Source organism: Mytilus californianus, unplaced genomic scaffold, assembly GCF_021869535.1.
Source record: "Mytilus californianus isolate M0D057914Y unplaced genomic scaffold, xbMytCali1.0.p SCAF_7, whole genome shotgun sequence".
Lineage (NCBI taxonomy): Eukaryota > Metazoa > Mollusca > Bivalvia > Mytilida > Mytilidae > Mytilus > Mytilus californianus.
The window spans coordinates 72,583,286-72,605,291 of record NW_026262723.1 but is presented as its reverse complement, the minus strand read 5'-3'; the positions used below and the strand labels follow the sequence as shown (position 1 = coordinate 72,605,291).

Here is a 22,006-nt window from a genome sequence, read left to right as displayed (position 1 = left end):
GTGGTTCCCCTTAAACTGACCCAATCACAAACTTTTTGAAACTGTTGACACCGGAAACCGCACCCCCAAGTCTCGCCTCCACCTCTTCGTAGAGGAGAGGAAAAAAAACGAGTACTCGTTATTAAATTTTGCTATTAAACAAAAGTATTATAATCTGATAAATGGTCTCGATTGTTGCACTGTTACACTTTTATTCGAATGGAATGTGTATGTCCGAAAAAGGTCCGTTTAAATTGCTGGTAAAACTTAGATTAAGACGTGTAAATCTTAGATTAAGACGTGTAAATCTTTGCTGCTTTTTCATTCTGCTTATGGTGATATAGGTTCTTTATCTTCTCTAGTTTAATTAAATACATATACGGAGATTTGGTGTGTTCCTGTTTTATGTTTTTTTTAATTTCACATAACAATCATACAGCTTGTTATAGCCATGGTTTGTTTTATTATAGAAAAATGATTACATTATAATATATAACTCAGTTCTCATTATCACCTCGATAAATGAAAAGGTGGATATAATCAAAAAATGCTTAAGTTTGGTTTTTCGCTTGTTGTCTTCGTCAGTGAATCTGCCCTTTGGGCAAATATCAAAATTTGTCTAACTAGGAGCAGACAATACTTTGCTCTTACTCTTAAAATGTACGGTGCTCAGTGACACGCTGCAAATACAACATTTAGAGTCTTTGGATTGACTTGGACAAAAATCGAAAAACGACCTCCCGCACTTGAGGTGTACGACCTACCAGTAGCTCAATCAATTAAATGATCACATCTTTTTAGATACATTCAAAACTTCAAATTAGTTTGAAATACAAAAGTAATATCATAATATTTCTTTTGATCGGAAATCACATACGGTTGAATGGGTTTTAATCAGGGTTAATGTTGTAATTTGTCAGTCTGTGTTTTTCTTTAGATACGGAATAACATCTGAGAAATATTATGTAGTATTGTAATACGTAATATTTCATGTAGATTTCTTCGTAAAATGAAAAGGCAACGATTGCCGATATTCTTTCTGGTCTTCATAACAGAGAGGTGAAAGATACCAAAAGGGACATTCAAACTCATAAGTCGAAAATAAACTGACAACGCCATGGCTAAAAAAGACCAACAGACAAACAATATAAGGAGCACACCCTGGTATATTACTGCTTAATGAATATACTTTAAAAGAACAGCATAAACAATTAGTTATAAGAATATTGCATCTTGACCGATATTGCATTCTATCCTTTCCCCTTAAAAGTTTGATATTCAATAGAGAAGTTCCGAGAAAAACGACATATGCACGCAAGTGAATGAGAGGTTAACAAGATGGAGGAAATGGATACATGCGTTCTTATTGCATGCTTTAAAACTGCAGAAATTGGACAAAGTATCATCAATGTTGTTGAAATATTTAGTACTATTTTATAAAAGGATTATTGCCAATATGTTATCCATAAACATGATAAACTCAGGCGCGTAGCTACGTTTACGTCAAAACGCCCCCGGGGGCGTACACATGAATTTAGAAGATAAAAAAATTTAATCTAAATAAATTTAAAGAACTGGTGAAAAGCACGTGCATCTTGTACTTCTTTCTTTAATGGCTTGTAATTAGGGATAAAAGTGACAAAATTTACCTTTAATCAAATGGTATGCTATGTAATTGTTCATTGTCAGTTATAGTCTGAATCTACTGTGAATTCTACTTCGTATCCTATTGTTAAAAGCAATTTATTATATGTTGAGGTACAATATGCGGTTTCCATTTTTGTCGAGCATGCGTCATTCAGGTTGCGAAACGAGTCTTAGCGATTCTAGATTCCGTCCGCTTCATCAACATTTAGGTTCAGTCTGTGGTTAAAGTTTGTTTTAAAACATTAAAAACATTGTCAAAACTTCAGGGAATTTTACGAAATTTGGACAGTAGCTTTTTATGATAATTTAAAGACAGTAGCCAAATATTTAAAATATTTTTATTTAACTGATAAAAAGACGGATTTTTTTTACAGTTGATATTAGTCTTAAAGTAGGTTAATGTTTTTCAGACATCAATAACTTTTCAAACCTTCGTGGAATTTTACGGAAATAGGACACAAGCTTTTTTTTACAAAATGTCAGTATCCAGAGCATAATGAAATATATTTCTACTTTTTTCCGTATTTTGTTGCTTTATAGTTAATAAGTATAGTAACAGTCTAATGTTAAAGTTTGTTACCCATCAACTACTTTGTCAAAATCTTCATCGAATTGAATGAAACTTTTTCAGAAGCATTTTTATGATAAGGAGATAATGTCAGAAGCAAAATTTGGAAAGTACATGTATTTGTTGTTGTTTTTTTTTTTATTTTGAAAGTATTTTATTGACTTTTTGCAATTAACAAACGGTCTGGGATTATATTTTTTTTTACATAATAAAATGTGTACACCTTCATTGATTGTTAGTATGAAACTTGTAAATTATCTAATTGGCATGATCAAGATCAAGAAAAAGCATCTAAATGAAAAATGTGTGATTTTTTTCCATAAAAATCCTGTATTTGACTGCATGATAAAAGTATTCTTTTTACAGTCAACATTACACTTTTAAATGGACAGCAGCAGTCCCAAGCCAGATACAGGGTTCCACGAATCCCTTTTGAATTTTCATAATACACCTGACAATCTATGATAATTAACTATTTCTTATGTATTCATTAACGGAATTTGCGCATACAAATAGGAAAAAAATAGATGAAGTCAAAATAATTAATTTAACGACAACATTGATATATTTTACAGGAACTGGTTTTGGACATTTTCCCGAAGATCAATTATCATTATATTCCACATAAACACAATTAATGAACTGAACATAAAACTAAAATATAGACTCTAAAGCATGATTGTATCTTTTTCTCGATAACGTCCCTCGAACCCACTGCCAAGACATCATCTGCTCTAGAACCGTTGGTTCGCGGAGGTTCGGGCGTACACTTAACAATGGTCAAGCTACCCACTGAAACTGCGCGAAACAATATTCCTCAATATTAGTACAATAACCTTATACTAGTATTATGTTATGCATTGGTTGTAGTTAACAACGGGTACAGGATAACTGAAAAAAATATGTTTAAAAAGGAATGTCAAAATCAAACTCCATTTGACAATGCAGCGATTTGAGACAAACTTAAAAGAGATTAACGAGGCAGTTATACGGAACAATAAAATTGACGTGTACACACACCGACCACAAAATATGAAGCTTTTGATTTGGAAGTGCGAAGATATATTTTATAGTTAATTAAAAATCAATAACACTTTAAATGTTTACATGTGATTAGTCACAATTAATTATAGGGAAGGAAATAGGCGACCTTAAGTACAACACAAACCAGCGTAAAGAGTTAACTTCATCAAAAAATTAGTAATGATGAAAACTCAATATGCAGAATATATTTTATTTTTTACGTTCTTGGCACCACATGTTTGGACAGGTAAGGAATTTTTAAAGTGATAAAAAATGAAAATGCAGTGCTCAATTGAAATAAAATGCTATTCAATCATATATATATTTATGTTCACTTCTTTCATATTCAGTTACCAAAACCAAAGATTCGTTGGGTTTTGTACAATTTACGCTTCACTGACCTTAACAAAAGATTGATTTTTGAGGAAATTTAAAAAAAAAACATATTTTACTTTTGAGGTTAAGTTCTTTCGATATTTGACCTTTCTATGTTTTACTTTTCCGGACAATATTGTTTCCTTGTTCACATTTTATTAAAACAAAAACAAAAACAATCCCAAGATTGTTGAAAAAACTGCAGAACTCACATTGAGGGATATTGTATACAACGATGCGCATCTTATAACCAAATAAACACGTTCAAAACCTAAAATGCAGAAGATTTTACAAAACTTTATTATTATTTCGGAATGTTTATTGAAAAGGATGGATGAATGGATTGGTATTTTGACGTCCAGTGCACATATTACATGCATATAAGGACGAGCGCATGCTAATGAAATATTCTACTCTGTTAGTACTAGACCGACATGCTATTCCAAATTTTTATCTTGCTAGTTAAAAAAGACACTTTCTGCAAGGAAACATGTCATCCTATCCTGAAACATTATTCTGACTATAAGCCGATCAGTTTTTGCACTTCTCAATACTGCGTGCTTAGCGAAGAAGCAGCAAATACCTATTTCTTTGGTTAAACCTGGCAGAAAATTGAACCCACGAACTTCGACACTCGGGGGTTCTACCACTATATCACGGGCACAGTTTAAGTAAAGATGATCTCAACACAATAAGCTATCAAGAATTATAGTTATTATAAAACCTCAATGCCGTTCAAAAAAGCGAACATATTGACAAACAATCACCTAAATTCTCGGGAATTTTATTTAGCTTTGTTATGAATGCTTAATTTCAATTTTAGAATATTCTTATTTATGTGGGAAGGAATCATCAGACCTGCAATGTCACCAAAACGAGACAATCGATATAAATGATGTGCATTTTCGTTTGTGGCGGTATGGATGTACTACTGCTAAAGATATCAATTGCAGTCATGAGATACAATTGATGAAAGAGAAATGTAGTACCAAGAAAAACTGTACTGTAAGCGAAAATGACTTCAAGTCGTGTAGTAAGCAACCTAGACGTGTGTTTGTAAAAGTTACCTGCACTAAGAGAAGTAAGAATTTCATTTTCTACCAAAACATAACATAATCATTATAATAATGTAGATACAGTTGAAATAAATAGCAAACTAGTAAAACTCAAAGTAACTAGTAGACGTATTAGAAAAGTCGATACTACTTACAGCTGGCGCTCGTGTTGGATGGCAGACGAATACAATATGATGTGGGGACCATCTCAAAAATACAAATACTCCATCATTTTTGTTACCTGTATGGGCGTCTTTGATACCGCTGCGATTAATCTTTAACAATTATATTTTTATTAAAATACCCAGGAGAATTCAAGGTCAAATATATTTTATAAGAACCCAAAATGTTTAGTAAATACAATTTTAGATCAATTAATATCAATCTTGTGATTTGTATTCTTGATAATCCATTATCTCGGATTGATAATTCGTTATCTCGGATTGATAATCTGTGATCTCGGATTGACAATATGTGATCTCGGATTGCTAATCTGTGATCTGGGATTGTTAATACAAAACTGAATAACTTAGTTATAACTTAGTTCACTTTTTTACGTTTCGTCTCATACTATATGTACTCACATAAAAGTCATTAAACCAATTTTATGTGAAACATATTCACCAAATATAGTCTGGACTAGTCGTCAACAATGCCTTCAGTTACATGGGAACTGGTCGAAAATTCCAACTGCTTAGGCAGTCATTGATGTTACAATCCATGTTATATACAGGCCTCAAGTTGGACTACAAGAAGAATATTACTCTGGACATCGCCATGTACATTGTATTTATACACAAATTGTAGTTGACAATGAAAATCATATACGCCTTGTTAAAAGTGGTTTTCTTGGACATCAAAACGATGCTCAACAATTCAATCTTTTGCCTAGTATTGGGACTAATTTGGAGTTAGATTTCCCTCAAAATTATGTAATCTTAGCTGATAAAATTTATGCAAACCGTGCACCAATTGTTACACCATATAAAAGATATCAATTAAGACGGAAAACGCCGAGGGAAAAAAGGAAATGTAAAAATAAAAGAATGTCCGAGTGTCGTGTGTATGTTGAACACGCAATAAGACGTTTAAAGACATTCAGGGTCGTTGGAACTTTACGGAGACATCAAAGAAACGAATTGAATAAAATAGTGAATTGTGTGCTGGATTTGTCGAGAGAGTTATTTTCGTATTAAAGTCATATGAAACTTCAAATTTAAAAAAAAAAGTCGAATATGTTTTATATACTTTAATGGCTAAGTTTTACTCTAAAAAAAGTGAACGTGAACCTTTTTTTAAAGAAAATCCAATTTTTTAATATGTTTTATATACTTTAATGGCTAAGTTTTACTCTAAAAAAAAGTGAACGTGAACTTTTTTTTTTAAAGAAAATCCATTTTTTTAATAAAAAAAAAGTCAGAAATGTAGCGATATTGAACTATTGACTTCCCAGACACCGATTTGCCGATATTTTCCCGTATGCAGTGACATTAACTACAAGACCTCTCGTTATAAATTCGGTCAACGCACAGCGCAAGTGCAAGGGGGAAACCGTGATGAAAGAATATAAACAAACGTGCTCTGGAAGGTAAATAGTGATAACTGATTCTTGAAGAACAAATTTAATACAACAATTCATTGTTGGGACCATAACAACTGCAAAGGAAAAGTTTATTCAACAAATGAGAACGCATGGAAAATATAAAAACAAATGTCATGGCTCTTTCAATTCACTTTTTGTCACGTTTTCCACGTGCTCTGTTTTTATTGTTTATCAATGTCACGATCCGGTAAACTTCGGCAACAAACTCGAAAGTTAATTAGCTTGCGATGAACAATCACTGAATGAAATATTATTTGTCGATAATTATGGCATGGTATTGGTTGCAAAAATTTGATATTTTTCATTTAAATGCAATATTTTTCATTTAATTGGTATATTTTTTCATTTATATGCAATATTTTTTCATTTATATGCAATATTTTTTCATTTGTATGGTATATTTTTTCATTTAAATGGTATATTTTTTCATTTATATGCAATATTTTTTATTTTAATGGTATAATTTTTCATTTATATGGTATATTTTTTCATTTAAATGCAATATTTTTTATTCAAATGGTATAATTTTTCATTCAAATGGTATAATTTTTCATTCAAATGGTATAATTTTCATTCAAATGCAATAGTTTTTATTCAGTTGGTATAAAATGTCATTTGAATGCAATATTTTTTATTCAATTGGTATAGTAGTTTTTTATTTAAATGCAATAATTGCATTATGGGAAATTCTTTGACGTCATAAGGTCAAATTTGCAACAACGTTTGTGATTGGTCGGAAATTGTTTGGATGTCTCCCCTTTCTTTCTAAACATGGGTGACCAAGAATTAAAAAACGCGTCAGAATATCGCCCCTCTAACTAAATCTAACGTTCGTGCGAGTCCTGCACTGGCTGTTAATGCCAATAATGGCCAGGACGAGCAAAAAATGCGAGTGACAAGTAATAATAATTAATTTGACACACAACTTGTTCATGGATAGCGCTGAAACAGATGCCTGCGTGCATGGCAAAAACACCTCCAATGAAAACCTTTTCTGAAGAAACTCTCCTACAGTCTACACATTGAAATAAAAAAAAATACATAGCTAGCCCCCCTCCCCCTTCTAAGTCCAGATACATGTAATCATGACGTTCTTTAGTGCTATATCATTTTTTATCTCATATCTCAGAGACGTTGCAGGAAGGCACATGAAAAAAGAATAAAAAGCATCCAGGACGTTACAATTATTTGGACTAAGCCCCCTCTTTTTTACTACATGTAGAAAAAAAATCACCTAATTACGACAGCAGAACTAGAAACCCACAAGTAGAGACATAAGCTGTTATACTCCGGAACTAATTCTTTAATAAAGACAATTCAGGATAAATTGGAACCAGTTACTAACCCATGTTACAACAATTGTCCTATGACATAGGACTTCACTATATGAGGCGTGAACTTCATATTTAATACTATCTATGATATGTGCTCTCATGTCTTATGCTGCAAATCATTTTACATTTAGGATTCGTTGCTGAGCTTTTTTTTACTGTTCTCGCCTCCGAATCCCTTAAATAGATTTTTTTTCAAGCCCCACAGTAGTTCAACAATTACTATATGTCTTTGCATAAATAAGTATGCAGGGCATATTTCAAAACATATTTTATTCTCAGGACTTTTAAATGATTTACTTTTCAATACTGCATTGGGAAGGGGGGTATACAAGTTTATTTTGTGACACATTATATAATATAATTAGGTATCCAACAAATTATATGATTGTACGTTTAGCTATTATCTAGACCCGTACACAATGTATATAATTAGACACATTTAACGGGGCGGATCAAAAACCTCGATGTCTAGAAAGGGGGGGGGGGAGTAGGTTCAAATTTAGATATTTGTATAGAGATGTATATATGCGAGTATTGGCAGTAATGGTTATGGTGTGTGTGTGAGGGTAGGGGGTTTCAGATCAAAGATCGTTTCTATAATTCTATATCTTTTAGTTTTTACCATTTCACTCTATTCTTTATCCTTTGATCTCTATTATATTTGTTCTAAACATGCGTGACATACTTGCCACTGGACATAAGGCAACCAAAAGTCAATCAACGTATTCTGTATATTTCATCCATTCATGGGAAAAATTGATTGACCAATAAGAATATATATAAAATCGATGTTAATTAAACAAAACTTGCAGCAATTTTGACCCCCCCCCCCCCCCCAACTATTTGAATTAAGTTTTTTATCCTTCATTGATTTTCTGATGTCGTCCCTTATCCTCTCTATGTAAACCCAATTCATGTCCTGATAAATGGTGACTCATGCATAGCATCATATGTGGTTATTAAAACAAGAAACATATTCATATTATAATAATTAATGTATGCTAGGACTTATAGATAGATGTCATTAGTCCCAGGTCATGTATTAAGTAGGTCTTATAAAAATACAATAGCATTTTAATTTGATTAATTATATATATGTTTATATATTTAATAATGCCATTTTTTTGGAAAAAAAGTAGGGGCAAGGCGTTTTTAAAACATATCAATGGGACGCGTTTTTTTTTTTTTGTTCTTCGGAAGTGAGCCAGAAGAAGTCCATTTCTGTTTTTTTTGCATTGGGAAGATCTTCTGGCTCTCTTCCACCTCTTCTTTTTTGATAGGTTGACGGCAGAGGCACATAACAAACATGGCGTCGTTTACTAGTAGTCTAAATGAAATTAATAAATTTATGAATGCAGATATATTAGAATGTGAGCTGTTTTTTTAACGTTTTATGGTATGACAGCCTTAGTTGGACATCCCTGTAGGACGATAAGCTGGATAAATATAAGAACTACACGGACAATAACAGTTAAGGGACGATTATTTGATATTCTAGGGAAGGGATTTTGATTGATTGGTGTTTTACGCTACTTTCAACACTATTGGGCTATTCCGTGGTGGTCAGTTTAAATTTATAGATGAAGGATGGGGAAGGGGAGAGGGGGCATTATTATTCATTTCAATCTGTCGCTAATCATGCCTATTTTTCAGCTCTTACCAGGCAAACATATTCATATATGAAATCCTTCTGTCCCCCGACCCAACAAATAAATAAATATCAAATGGGTTTCCTCTAATTTAACACAAGTTTAAATTGATTGATTGTTTGTTGCTAATTTTAACGCCCAGTGAAAATTATTTCATGCTTGTTCAGGAAAACACGAGTTTAGAAGTCACGTATATAATATAAAAATGAAGAGATGGAATATGATTGCTAATAAGGCAACTATCCACCGGAGTTCAAATATGAAGTGGATGTAAGCAATTATAGATAAGATAAGATAAGAAAAATTTATTTTAATTCGGGTTACATGAAATACTACAAACATGAGCTCTGTAGAGCTTTTTGCCGTCATGTAGACAAATGATTTTTGTAGACAATCGTAAGGCCTTCAACAATGACAAAAACCTGATACTGTAAAGTCGTCTATAAAAGGCCCTACATTAAAAGTGTGACTGACAATTCAAACGAAAAAACTAACAGCCTAATTATACATAACAAAACAATTTACAAAATATCAAATATGAGTCGAGACAGGAACCAACGACAACCATTAAACTACAGGCTCCATCCCTGGGACAGGCAAATAAAGAATATGGCAGGGTGGATATAAAAACGAAGATGTGGTATGATTGCAGATGAGACAACTCTCCACAAGAGATCAAATGACACAGAAATCAACAGCTATAAGTCACCGTACGGCCTTCGACAATAAGCAAAGCCTACACCGCATAGTCAGCTATAATAGGCCCCGAAATCAAAAATGTAAAACAATGCAATCGAGAAAACTAACGGCCGAATTAATGTACAAAATAATGAACGAAACACAAATATGTATAACAAAGCAACAAACGGCAACCACTGAGTTGCAGGCTCCTGACTTGGGACAAGCACATACATACAGAATGTGGCGGGGTTAAACATGTTAGCGGGATCCCAATCCTCCCCCTAATCTGGGACAGCGGTGTAACAGTACAACAACATGTTTGTGAGCAACCCATCCCGAAGCTGGGACAGTGGTGTAACGGTACAATAAAATAACAACCTGCACAAATCAGCAAATTACTCAAAAGATCGGTAGGAGACACACACAAAAACTAACATTAAGACAATAGACACAAAGCACCGACATAAGAGTATTTGCAATTACTGGAAGTTTGCTCAAACCTAATTACAACTGGTACTGAAATAAATCTTGTTCTCCCAGACCGAGTTATCAATCAGTACACAACGCGCGGCAAAGGATTTATTAAAAAAAGAAAACAGTCTGAGAAACGTCTGGTTTACGTTGAATATACATATAAGAAGATGTGGTATGAGTGCCGATGAGACAACTCTCCATCAAAGTCATAATTTGTAAATGTAAACCATTAAAGGTCAACGTACGGTCTTCAACACGGAGCCTTGGCTCAAACCGAACAGCAAGCTATAAAGGGCCCCCACAAATTAGTAGTGTAAAACCATTCAAACGGGAAAACCAACGGTGTCTAATCTATTTAAAAACCCGATATACTTGCATAAAAATCCATATACAATGAAATGGTTTTTGAAAAGTGGACCGAACGTTTTGACCATCGAAATTTTGCAATAGAAATACTAGTTATGACCACAAGATTTTAACAGCCAGTGCAGGACTCGCACGAACGTTAGATTTAGTTAGAGGGGCGATATTCTGACGCGTTTTTAATTCTTGGTCACCCATGTTTAGAAAGAAAGGGGAGAAATCCAAACAATTTTCGACCAATCACAAACGTTGTTGCAAATTTGACCTTATGACGTCAAAGAATTTCCCATAATGCAATTATTGCATATAAATAAAAAACTAATATACCAATTGAATAAAAAATATTGCATTCAAATGACATTTTATACCAATTGAATAAAAACTATTGCATTTGAATGAAAATTATACCATTTGAATGAAAAATTATACCATTTGAATAAAAAATATTGCATTTAAATGAAAAAATATACCATATAAATGAAAAATTATACCATTTAAATAAAAAATATTGCATATAAATGAAAAAATATACCATTTAAATGAAAAAATATACCATACAAATGAAAAAATATTGCATATAAATGAAAAAATATTGCATATAAATGAAAAAATATACCAATTAAATGAAAAATATTGCATTTAAATGAAAATTTTTTGCAACCAATACCATGCCATAGATAATACGTTATAGATTCGTAATAATATGGAGAAAAAAAATGTATACAAGACTTAGTTTAATATAAATGCATGAATTGGTTCAATAATTGCGCTAACTTTAAAATTTCAAGAAACTCGTTTATGAGGGTTGGTTGAAAACAAAACTTTACGACAAAAGAGATGATTTCAGCTTCCCAATAGTGAAGCATTGGGAAGCTGAAATCATCACTTCGTAAATTTTACGGACGCCATCACGAGTTGGTTGACCGTTATGGAATATCTGTTATATAGATGATATTAGATATGTTCCTTATGTCGTAACTGCAATCCCGTTCCCTTTTCACGAATGTGACCTACCGAATTAGACTTCTTACCTTTATTTGTGACATTTTTACCTATTGTGTCTGTTTGTTTTGTTCACGCATCATTATCAATATTATTAAATTTGATGCGACTGTCGTACAAGTGAGAGGTTTAGCGCTATAAAACCAGGTTCAATCCACCATTTTCTACATTTGAAAATGCCTGTACCAAGTCAGGAATATGACAGTTGTTGTCCATTCGTTTGATGTGTTTTGTCATTTGATTTTGCCATGTTATTAGGGACTTTCCGATTGAATTTTCCTCGGAGTTCAGTACTTTTGTGATTTTACTTTTTATATGACTTTTGACAAATGCTACCCCAATAATACAATTAATGCTGATGTTATTTGGCAAATGACCATAAAATCCCAAATTTTCATTTTAATTTAAAGCATTGAGCATTAATTTTATCTTGTGTGTTTTCCAAAATGAATTGTTTTTTTCTGATTTTTTTTAAAATCTTTCCGGAATGAGAGTAAAACAATAGTTTGTTTCCACTGGGATTTAAGGCGGGACAAAAATCTTGTCCCTTTAGTTTTTTTGCCAGAATTTGTTGATTCTGAAAATAAAACAAAAGCAGGTAATAAAAACGATAGAGTATTTATACTTTTGGAGATGACCCCCACATCATATTGTATTAATCTTCCATTAAACACGAGTGACCACATTAGAACTGAAATTTTAAATCAGGCATATTTGTAGGGGTTTCATCTCATATTTGATTCAAGATTCTTTATTCAATCATTATATAGCTGTCATGTAATAATGCTACCTCAAAAATCTTGATATATAGAAACCCCTTTTTGGTCATTGTTTTTAAGTCAGTTTTTCAATGACCATGGCTAACCCTTCAGATCAGCAATCACACATGCCCAGTGAAAATAGACATATTCAAAAGATTTCATCTAGAAGCAATAACTTTGAAAGTTTCATACTGTTTACAGATATCCCTAGCAAATGTGATCATGACTTCCAAAAGGCTTTCTACCTTTTCCTACTATCAACCTTGCTAGTTGGACTTAAATACAACAGGTGTATCTCGAAACATCACCAGAAACAACAAACTATTTTTTGCGTGAACCCCCTGAGGGGTTCACGCTTATATATTGGCGAGTTTTGGAAGTGTCTATGGGCCACTCGATATTCCTCGGCATCACGATTCTCGGAACGTCTCGAAAATTTTCCATCATTTCAAGTGTAGTTATTTATGTCTTTGATACGGCCCAGGCTACCACGTGACATTGTATATTTCAACAATCCGGGTATATGAAAGTAAAACAATAAAGACTAGGTTGCATTCTAAAATCATTTATATGTAAGAACCTATATGCCTTTTGACAAAAAATGATATATGTTTTAATAATGTGAATGTTTATCAAATATCAAGTATAATGATAACGCAATTATATAATTTATGCTTTGAGACGGTCCCTCTTCGCATTGTGTGTGTAGTATTTAATAAACCTGGGAATAGTTTATTGATTTACAATGACCCAGAATAAACTGATTATTTCTGGACGTTTATCTTTTGATATTTAGTATTTCAATTACAACATGAGAAAATGTCGGAAAGCATGAAGAAAATTAACAAAACAATATTGTTAAAACTTTTTATCGTAGGTCGGAAGCACAGTGGTCGAAAAGCAGAAAAATAATCGAACAAAATGGTTTTCTGTAAAAAAAATGTAATTTCATTAATAGATATACAACCACTGGTCCAGACCAGAGACATAATTATGTCTCTGTCCAGACTAAGGTAATTATAGAATATAATTAAAATTGTAATGTATACGTGCATTATGTCTCACAGGTTTGATCACTCATTACATCTATGTAAATTATATGTAACGTATGAGCCGGGATGCGTACCCAAAGTTAGCTAAATATCTATGTTTTAAACGGTCGTGAATGAAAAATACTTGCGTGGTTTCAATTCACAAGGATTTTAAATCAATGCATCTCACAAAAAGTAATTAATATTTTACAATTTAAATCATAACAAGATTAAATTTAAATTACTATCATAATACCAATTATTTTATACTGTTTTAGTAGGGATTTATAAGTATCTGCTTTTATTTTGTATATCAATAAATTAATATTGATGAATGTTAGACTTTAAAAAGAGATTAATATGATAAATAAAATGTCCGTCCGTCAAAACTTGACATTTGCGTTTATTGATACTATATTCAAGCTATTTTCGGAAAAAAGTTCTCAACAGGAATGTATGTTTATTATAAAATTTATATTTCTTTTTTTTCTTTTATTAGTTCAACCTTATAGCATCTTAATATTTGTACTATGGTACGGTTTTGAAAATTGTATTCATTGTGTTGACTAGCTATCCTACACGTCTTCAAGTTGGTTCATTCACATTATACCTCATACTGTTCACACGCACACTATATGTTTGCGTTCACAAAAATGCCGGTTAAAAGTCAATGAATCCGGAGTCAAAACACTTGAGGTAGGTATAGTTTGACATCCGAATTCAACTATTAGATTACTATATGTGATTTTCGAAATGCCAAGAATTTTCTACCTAAGGAATAGATTATTTAACTTCGACCTTTATTTGGCCTTTTTAACTATTTTATTCGAGCGTCACTGATGATTCTTTGTCGACTTTACTCGCGTCTTGCGTACAGCATGTTAATCCTGGTATCTTTTTATATCTACATGTCTTTTTATATAAATTGGTTCTTTTGAGAGTATGTTCAGGTATTCATAGAACTTCTGAAAATAAGATGTTCTTCAACACCAAGTTTCCCTGTAGAATATGTGGATTGATTTAAGTAAAATCAGGAAATCTTTAAAATTGTATATGTTTTATTAGACCAGAATAAGTCTCTATTTAAGAGGTCCTAATTAAGCTGTTGTGTTACTCTCAAGAAAATTATATACGAAACCTTCTTACAAGTTTTATGCCACAGGGTTTCACTTCACATGGAAAATGGACTTTTAAATTTATCTATGCAACATCTACCATGAGTACAGACAACTTTAATGACGAGTTAAGAATATGAAGGCATCCATGCAGGAAACAAAATATAAATGATAAATGCATCCAGATGATAAAGCAAACTGAGTGCGCAATTTGCATTATACATCCGGTTTGTAGAAACTGGGATTCGCAATAGGATTATGAAAAAATGATGTACAATCCCAAGTAATAAATGAAATAGTCGAGCTTTAAAATGTATATCTAAATAGTAGCTGTATAAAAATATACACTTTTCTATTCACAACTATCCAACACTTGTGCAAGAATGTATACACGATTACATATTTTTAATATAAAGGTATTTATCTTCTTCAATTCATTCTATTCACAGTCCAATTATTTCAATTCAAAAGCAAACAAAAATTCAGCAACAATCTTTTGGTGACCAGTCAGCGGTTTTAGGTTCACGTGTTGCTTTTCTTTTTTTTTTTAAAAAAAAACAACTTGTCGTTAAGTCTATATTCAGCAGCTGTGACCTTGAACTTTTTACCTGAAAATCAAGAAGATTCTCCCGCCTTCTCTATATCTTCCATCTACACATGTTTTATTGTAAACCAAAACAAGTTGTTTACTTTAAAAAATAATAAAGCAATACGTGAACCCGAGACCTCTGACTGGTCACCAAAAAATTGTTGTTGATTTTTTTGCTATCGATTTGAAATAATGGATTTTGAATAGAAGACGGAAAGGATAATGATGAAACATCTTTATTGTGGAAAATATGTAATTGTGTGTAGATTCTTGCTAGCACAAGTCAATTAAAAGCACCTTTGAATTTTAAATAGAAAAGTATATACAGCTACCATTTGAATATACCTTTTAAGGTTGGGAGTTGACATCAATTTTTCATCGTGCTTAATATACTTAGTCCTAATCCTATTGCAATTCCCAATTTCTGCAAACCAGGTGACTAAAGCAAATTGCACAGACCAATTGGATTATTAATTTCAACACTCAGTTTGCTTTATAATCTAGATGCATTTATTTTGTCTTTCATATCTTTATGTTTTGGTTGCTGGATGCTTCCAATTATTCTTATACTCATTACTGAAGCTGTATGTTCTCATGGTAGAGGTGGTATAGAGAAAATTAAAAGTCCAATTTTCATGTGAAGTGTAACTCTATGGCATGCAACTTATAGGAAGGTTCCGTATTTTGTTCTTGAGAGTAACACACCAGCTTTATTTGGACCTCTTATATACTGACAATTACTTTGGTCTCATAAAACATCTTAAAATTTAAGGATTTCCTAAAGTTACTTAAATAGATCTAAATATTCAACAGGTAAAACTTAGTTATGAAGAATATCTTGTTTTTAGAAGTTTTATAAATACCTGAACATGATCTCAAAATAACCAATCTATATAAAAAATATTGTTCATCAATATATATAGATGTAATAGAGAATGAAAACGGTGAATTTGTCAAAAAAACAACAACCCGACCTTAGAATGTATAGAACACTGCCCAAAGCCACCAATATGTCTTCAACACAGAGAGAAAATCCTGCACCCTTATGCGTGCTTTAGCAGACCCTTAAACAATAATGTATACTATTTAAGCGAATGGACGCCGCACTAAACTCCTAAACATACAAATTAACTAAAAGTAAAAAAAACGCACAAGACTAGCAAAAGCTAGTATATAGTATAAAGGTTCCTGTCTTGGGACGGACCCAAAAATGATGTGGGGTTAAACATGGTTAAACAGATACCAGGATTGAAATTTGGCACGCCAGATCCGCGTTTCGTCTACAAAAAACTCATCAGTGACGCTCGAATCAAAAAAGTTAAAAATACCAAATAAAGTACAAAGTCGAAGAGCATTGAAGACCCAAAATTCCGAAAGTTTTTGCCAAATACAGCTAAGTATTCACACCTTGGGTAGAGAAAGTCCTTAGTTTTTAGAAAATTTGAAAGTTTATAATAGGACAGTTACTCAAAAAATAAGAAAAAGAGAAACAGCTGGAGGTCTGAATACCTTAATGATGATCATGATTCATAATTATATGCCAAGCTCTTACTGCCGTGTCCTGAGTTTAGATATGAAATGAGAAAATCAGCGAAATTTTAATGTTAGTTGAATTCGGATGTCAAACTACCTTCCTCAATGGGTTTAAAAATTTGTCATTGTCATTTAATCCGGAACTTGTGTGAACGAAACAAATATTGTTTTCAAATCGGATATACAAAATCGCACCATACATTGCAAATATTTAGATGCTATAAAGTTGAACTATTAAAACAAAAACAAAATGAATTGAAAAAAAATGTAAACAACACGTTTTAAATTACATGTGTCCGAAGCGCTTTTCAGGATTTACCTTCATCAGGAATGCTCAAAGCCGAATATTTGAAAGCCAATGATGTAAAAACCAAAACAGTTGAAATCCATCCAAGGTCAATTCTGTCCGAGGGAGTTGAAACCTTAGTTTCTTTATAATTTCAAAATTTATAAACCGGACAATTTTAGAAAGGTTTGTTATAAATCATATCAGTACTGAGGTACTGACTACTGAGCTAATGATACCCTCGGGGACTGATAGTCCACAAGCAGCGGTATCGTTTACACACATTTCTGTAAATAAATCTTTTCTGAAAATTTTAAATATAGTTACTATCAATAAACACAATCTTCAAGTATTTACTGATGGACATTTTGTTATCAAATCAATCTCTTCTTCAAGCCTAACTTTCCATTTTAAATGTTTTAATGAATATATTGCTATACAAAATACAAGCAGCAGAGATTTACAAAACCATACTAAAACGGTATGAAATAATTAACGTAGTAATTAATAAAAATGATTATTTTAAAATATTAATCAAGTTTTTTTGTGAGATGCAAGGATTAAAAATCCTTGTGAACAGAAATATCGTTTTGTTAATTCTCATTTCTTTCCGACATTTGATCACATGTTGCGTATAATTGCGTCTACAATTAACACGGGATAAACGTTCAGAAATAATCAGTTTATTCTGGGACATAATAATTATATTGTTAATTTACTATTCCCAGGTTTTTTCTCAGAATGCACAATAGCACGTTGTATTAAATACTTCATACAAAACGTGTACAGGGACCGTCTCAAAAAATAAATTATTAACTACTTTATCATTATACTTGATATTTATAAACTTTCACATCAAAACGCATATGTTCTGTCAAAAGGCAAATACGTTGGAATATATAAATGATTTTTTTACTGCAATTTAGTCTTTACTTTTTTACTTTCCGATCTACAACAAACTTTGATTGTTGAAATATACAATGTCATGTGGTAGCCTATACATAGAGGGACTGTATCAAGATAAAAGACATCTATCCGTATAATTGATCGAAAATTTTCGAGACGTTCCGAGAATCTTGTTTCCTAGGATATCTGAACGGCCCGTAAAAGCTACCAAAACTCTAACCCGAATAATCCAGTCGTTATATTACGCTCACTATCGATCACTACACCTCGAAAGGCGGAGAGAATCGGAGACGGTAAGGGCTTGAATTATTCGAGTTACCAAAACTCACCAATATATAGGCGTGAATCCCACAGGAGGTTCACGCAAAAAACAAACTAAACATAGTAACAATTCCGAAACCCACTTTGTACTTTGTGAAGAAAATCTGATTCAAACTAAGCAAAACAAGATGCTTGATTTTTATTGACACCATATGTGCTACGTATCGAGGACGCGTTGTTTTGAACTCAGTTGTCATTTCTACGAGAACCAACCGCTCTTCTTATCGATTTGTTCAATTATGCATATGATGCAGACTGTATTATATAAACAAGAAATTCTCTAGAAGAATGAAGAATGAACATTCAGTTTCACTTTCTGCTATGTAGATGAAGTCTTCTGAAAAATAATTCAAAGTTTTGTAACAATGTTGAACACATCTATCCCACTGATTTGAAATAAAAAATGTCACCAACACAATTAAAAATGCCTCATATCTTTACTTGATATGGCAAGGAGGTTCGATTGGGAGCAATTATTTTGCGATGAAATAGATGATTTTAGCTTTCCAATTGTGAACTTTTTCATTTCTATATAGCAATATTCCAGCAGCGCCTGGATTTAGAATATATGTTTCCCAGATACTATATTCCATAGATGGCAATTTTTAAGATTTCCTTAATAGAGTTTTGCTGCTTATAAGAAAACTACTCAAGCAAGAGTTACTAGTGTAAAGAGAAGTTGATGTCATCCCTTCGAAAGATTTACGGATGCTACCATGATTTCGTTGATCGTTATGGAATATCTGTTTCACATGTATATGAAAACTGGTATGTTCTCTTGTTTATTTAACATAACAAAATGCAGCATTAGAAACGCAAGGGATTCTACTAGTCCAGTATGAATCAATTATCCTTCTGGACCCCCAAGTTCACAAAAAAATCATGTTAGGGTATGTGTTGCATAATCATTATTTTTTTTTTTTTTTTGGTGGACTGTTGTTTTGTCTTTTCATCGTTATTTTATTTGGTAACGGTGATGTATGTTTTTCATCGATTTATAGTTGATTGTCCCTAGGTTTCTTCTCTCTTTGTTTTTTACAATGCTTAAAATTCTTTTCGGTTTGATCAGTTCTTCAACATCTGTACTGAAGAGACTTAATTGTCGAAAGGAGCATCTGGTCAGTAAAATTAGAACAGTTTATGTTATTAAAAAATATTAAAATTTTTATTGTTTATCAAACCTCCCGCTTTTGACAAAACGGTAAGTGTTAATTTATAACATTTTTACACTGAAGGATGGTGGTCTACTAATCTTCAGTATACAAAAAGAGTTGAAGTGTGCGGTTCGTTGTCTGCAATATATTGCGGTGATGAGTATGCGATAAGTGGATTTGAGTTCTGGTGGTATAAGATTGAAGCTATATGCGAATTTGAAAGAGATATTAGCAACTGCATGCAGAAAAGTTTAAATTTGTGTATTGGACATACCAGTTGTGGCTACATCAATGTTGATACCGAATGTTTTTATTTGACTTGGAGGGCTACAATATCTTACAGCTGCAACAGAGGTAAAACTAAATATTGTCTTAAATTGCATTTTATTCGACTGATATTATGTTCATTCATTATCATATTTTACCATGACAACAGTAAATTTTTGATAGTTGTATATCATATTTGTTTTTCGTTCATTATTTTGTACATAAATCAGGCCGTTAGTTTTCCCGTTTGAATAGTTTTGTCATTTCGGGGCCTTTTACAGCTGACTATGCGGAATGGGCTTTGCTCATTGTTGAAGGCCGTACGGGGACCTTTAGTAGTTAATTTCTGTGTCATTTGGTCTCTTGTGGAGAGTTGTCTCATTGGCAATCATACCACATCTTCTTATTTTTATATTTAGATATCTTATAAGGAAAAAAATCGTCTTGTGTTTCTAATCTTAAATTAATGATGAAAATTCTGATTTCGCTCTTTTCAAAATAAACTTTATTTTGCAATATAGTAAATGCAAATTTTTAAAAATGCTTCTAACATTTCAATTTAATATGATCCTTTTCAAACAATATTTCAATATATTACTAACATGCTTTCGTCTTTCTCACGTCATATTTAATGGAAATATTACAGTTGCTCTACGTTGATAATTCTTCAATTTACAGAAGGAACTAATTCATCTACAACAACAGGGAAAACTACTGGAAAGCATAGTTATATTCCTACAGAAGACGTGTCACCAAGAACATTTGTTTTTGATATAACAAAACCGCCAAATACAGGTTTGGCTGAATTATAAAAAAGGAACATTTACTGCTCTTCTCTTAAATTATGGTTGAAAATTAATACATGTATATCAATTCGCGGATTTTTTGTACTTAAATTGACACGTTTCTTGAGTAAAGGCAACAACGATTTTTGCAAGGTTTTGGCATGTTATCTATTTCCCGCGTGTAAGAGATATAATTTCTCGTATTACACCAAGCAGATTGCAATATGAATAAGCGATACCGCAAATGCGCAAATGTTGCCAGTTTGCCTATCTTGCAATGCTACATGTATATGAAATTTTAATATTGGTTTTTTTCTAGGTCAATAATAACTACCCGAGGAAATAATAATAAACGATCCCCATATTGAAATTTAATATATTGAGTTGATATCATCTTCACTCCTTATAAAACCTATGAAAATGTACGATATGATAACCGTTTAAAAACATGTTAAAAATATTTTTTGTAAAAGAAGAACACAGAAAAGTATATACAGAATCATCAGTAAGCATTTGTTTAACGGAAGACTTTAAATAAACACCAGTTCTCATGTTATTTTTCTCCGGTAGGAATTTGTGTTCACGCATCACATTCCAAACGACAGTTGAACTTTTAGCTGAAATTAATATAAAATATCAAAACGACATTCGAATAACTAAAGGAAATATGTTAGTTTGATATTCATCGTTTGAACAAATTAAGAATGGATGCGATATCTTCTTTCTTTGGGAAATTATTCGTTCATTGTTGACTAACACATTAATAACAAATGAGATCACCAATCATTGAACTTTTTTTTCGCTAGCTTATATCGAAATTTGCTGCTGTTCGAAACAAGAAACAATAAAAGAAATTACGTCAATTGTTTATCTTTTTACTTCAGGTGAAATTGAATGGGTTTTAGATGTAGATAGAGATTTCAGATTGTTGATTATAAACAAGAAAGGAAACAAAGCTTACTCTCTTTGTGCAAACAAATGGAAAAATGAGTATGCTAGGTTTGTTTGTCGCCATTTAAATATATCATATAACGGGATTGCCGGTGAAATTCCCAGGAGAAAAAATCTAACGCGAATAGGCTACGGAGTTGACTGTCCTGTTAGTATAACGAATCCATTTGAATGTAGTCCAGACTACAGTAATGATTCAAAAGCGATATGTAACTCTATCGGAGATGCAACTGTAACATGTGACAGTAAGTTTTCAGTAGCATAGCTAAGTTAGACGAGATACTTTAAGATATTGTTCTGATCTTAAGTGTTTATCAATATATATAGCAGAACCAACCGGTATCTTTTTCTTCAGACAGAAAATACATACATGTAATTGATAAAATAAATACTTTAAAACTTTAAATCGCATAATTGCTTTTGAATTCCAAAAACAATGGGATGCAATACGAATAAAAATATAATAAAACAAATACCGGTATTACATAGAGGAAGGAAAAATATATGCAAGGAACTTGATAGTTAAAAATGACTAACCTTACTATTATTTTGTA

The 22,006-nt window shown here is 32.2% G+C and overlaps 1 long non-coding RNA gene across 1 annotated transcript; it reads left to right on the top strand.

The window, feature by feature from the left end:
- Nucleotides 1-4,458: 4,458 nt before the first annotated feature.
- Nucleotides 4,459-21,348, top strand: LOC127709848 (uncharacterized). The gene is made up of 3 exons (XR_007985783.1): nucleotides 4,459-4,673; nucleotides 19,531-19,803; nucleotides 20,395-21,348. It is a non-coding gene; the product is annotated as an uncharacterized LOC127709848 (long non-coding RNA).
- The last annotated feature ends 658 nt before the right edge of the window (nucleotides 21,349-22,006 follow it).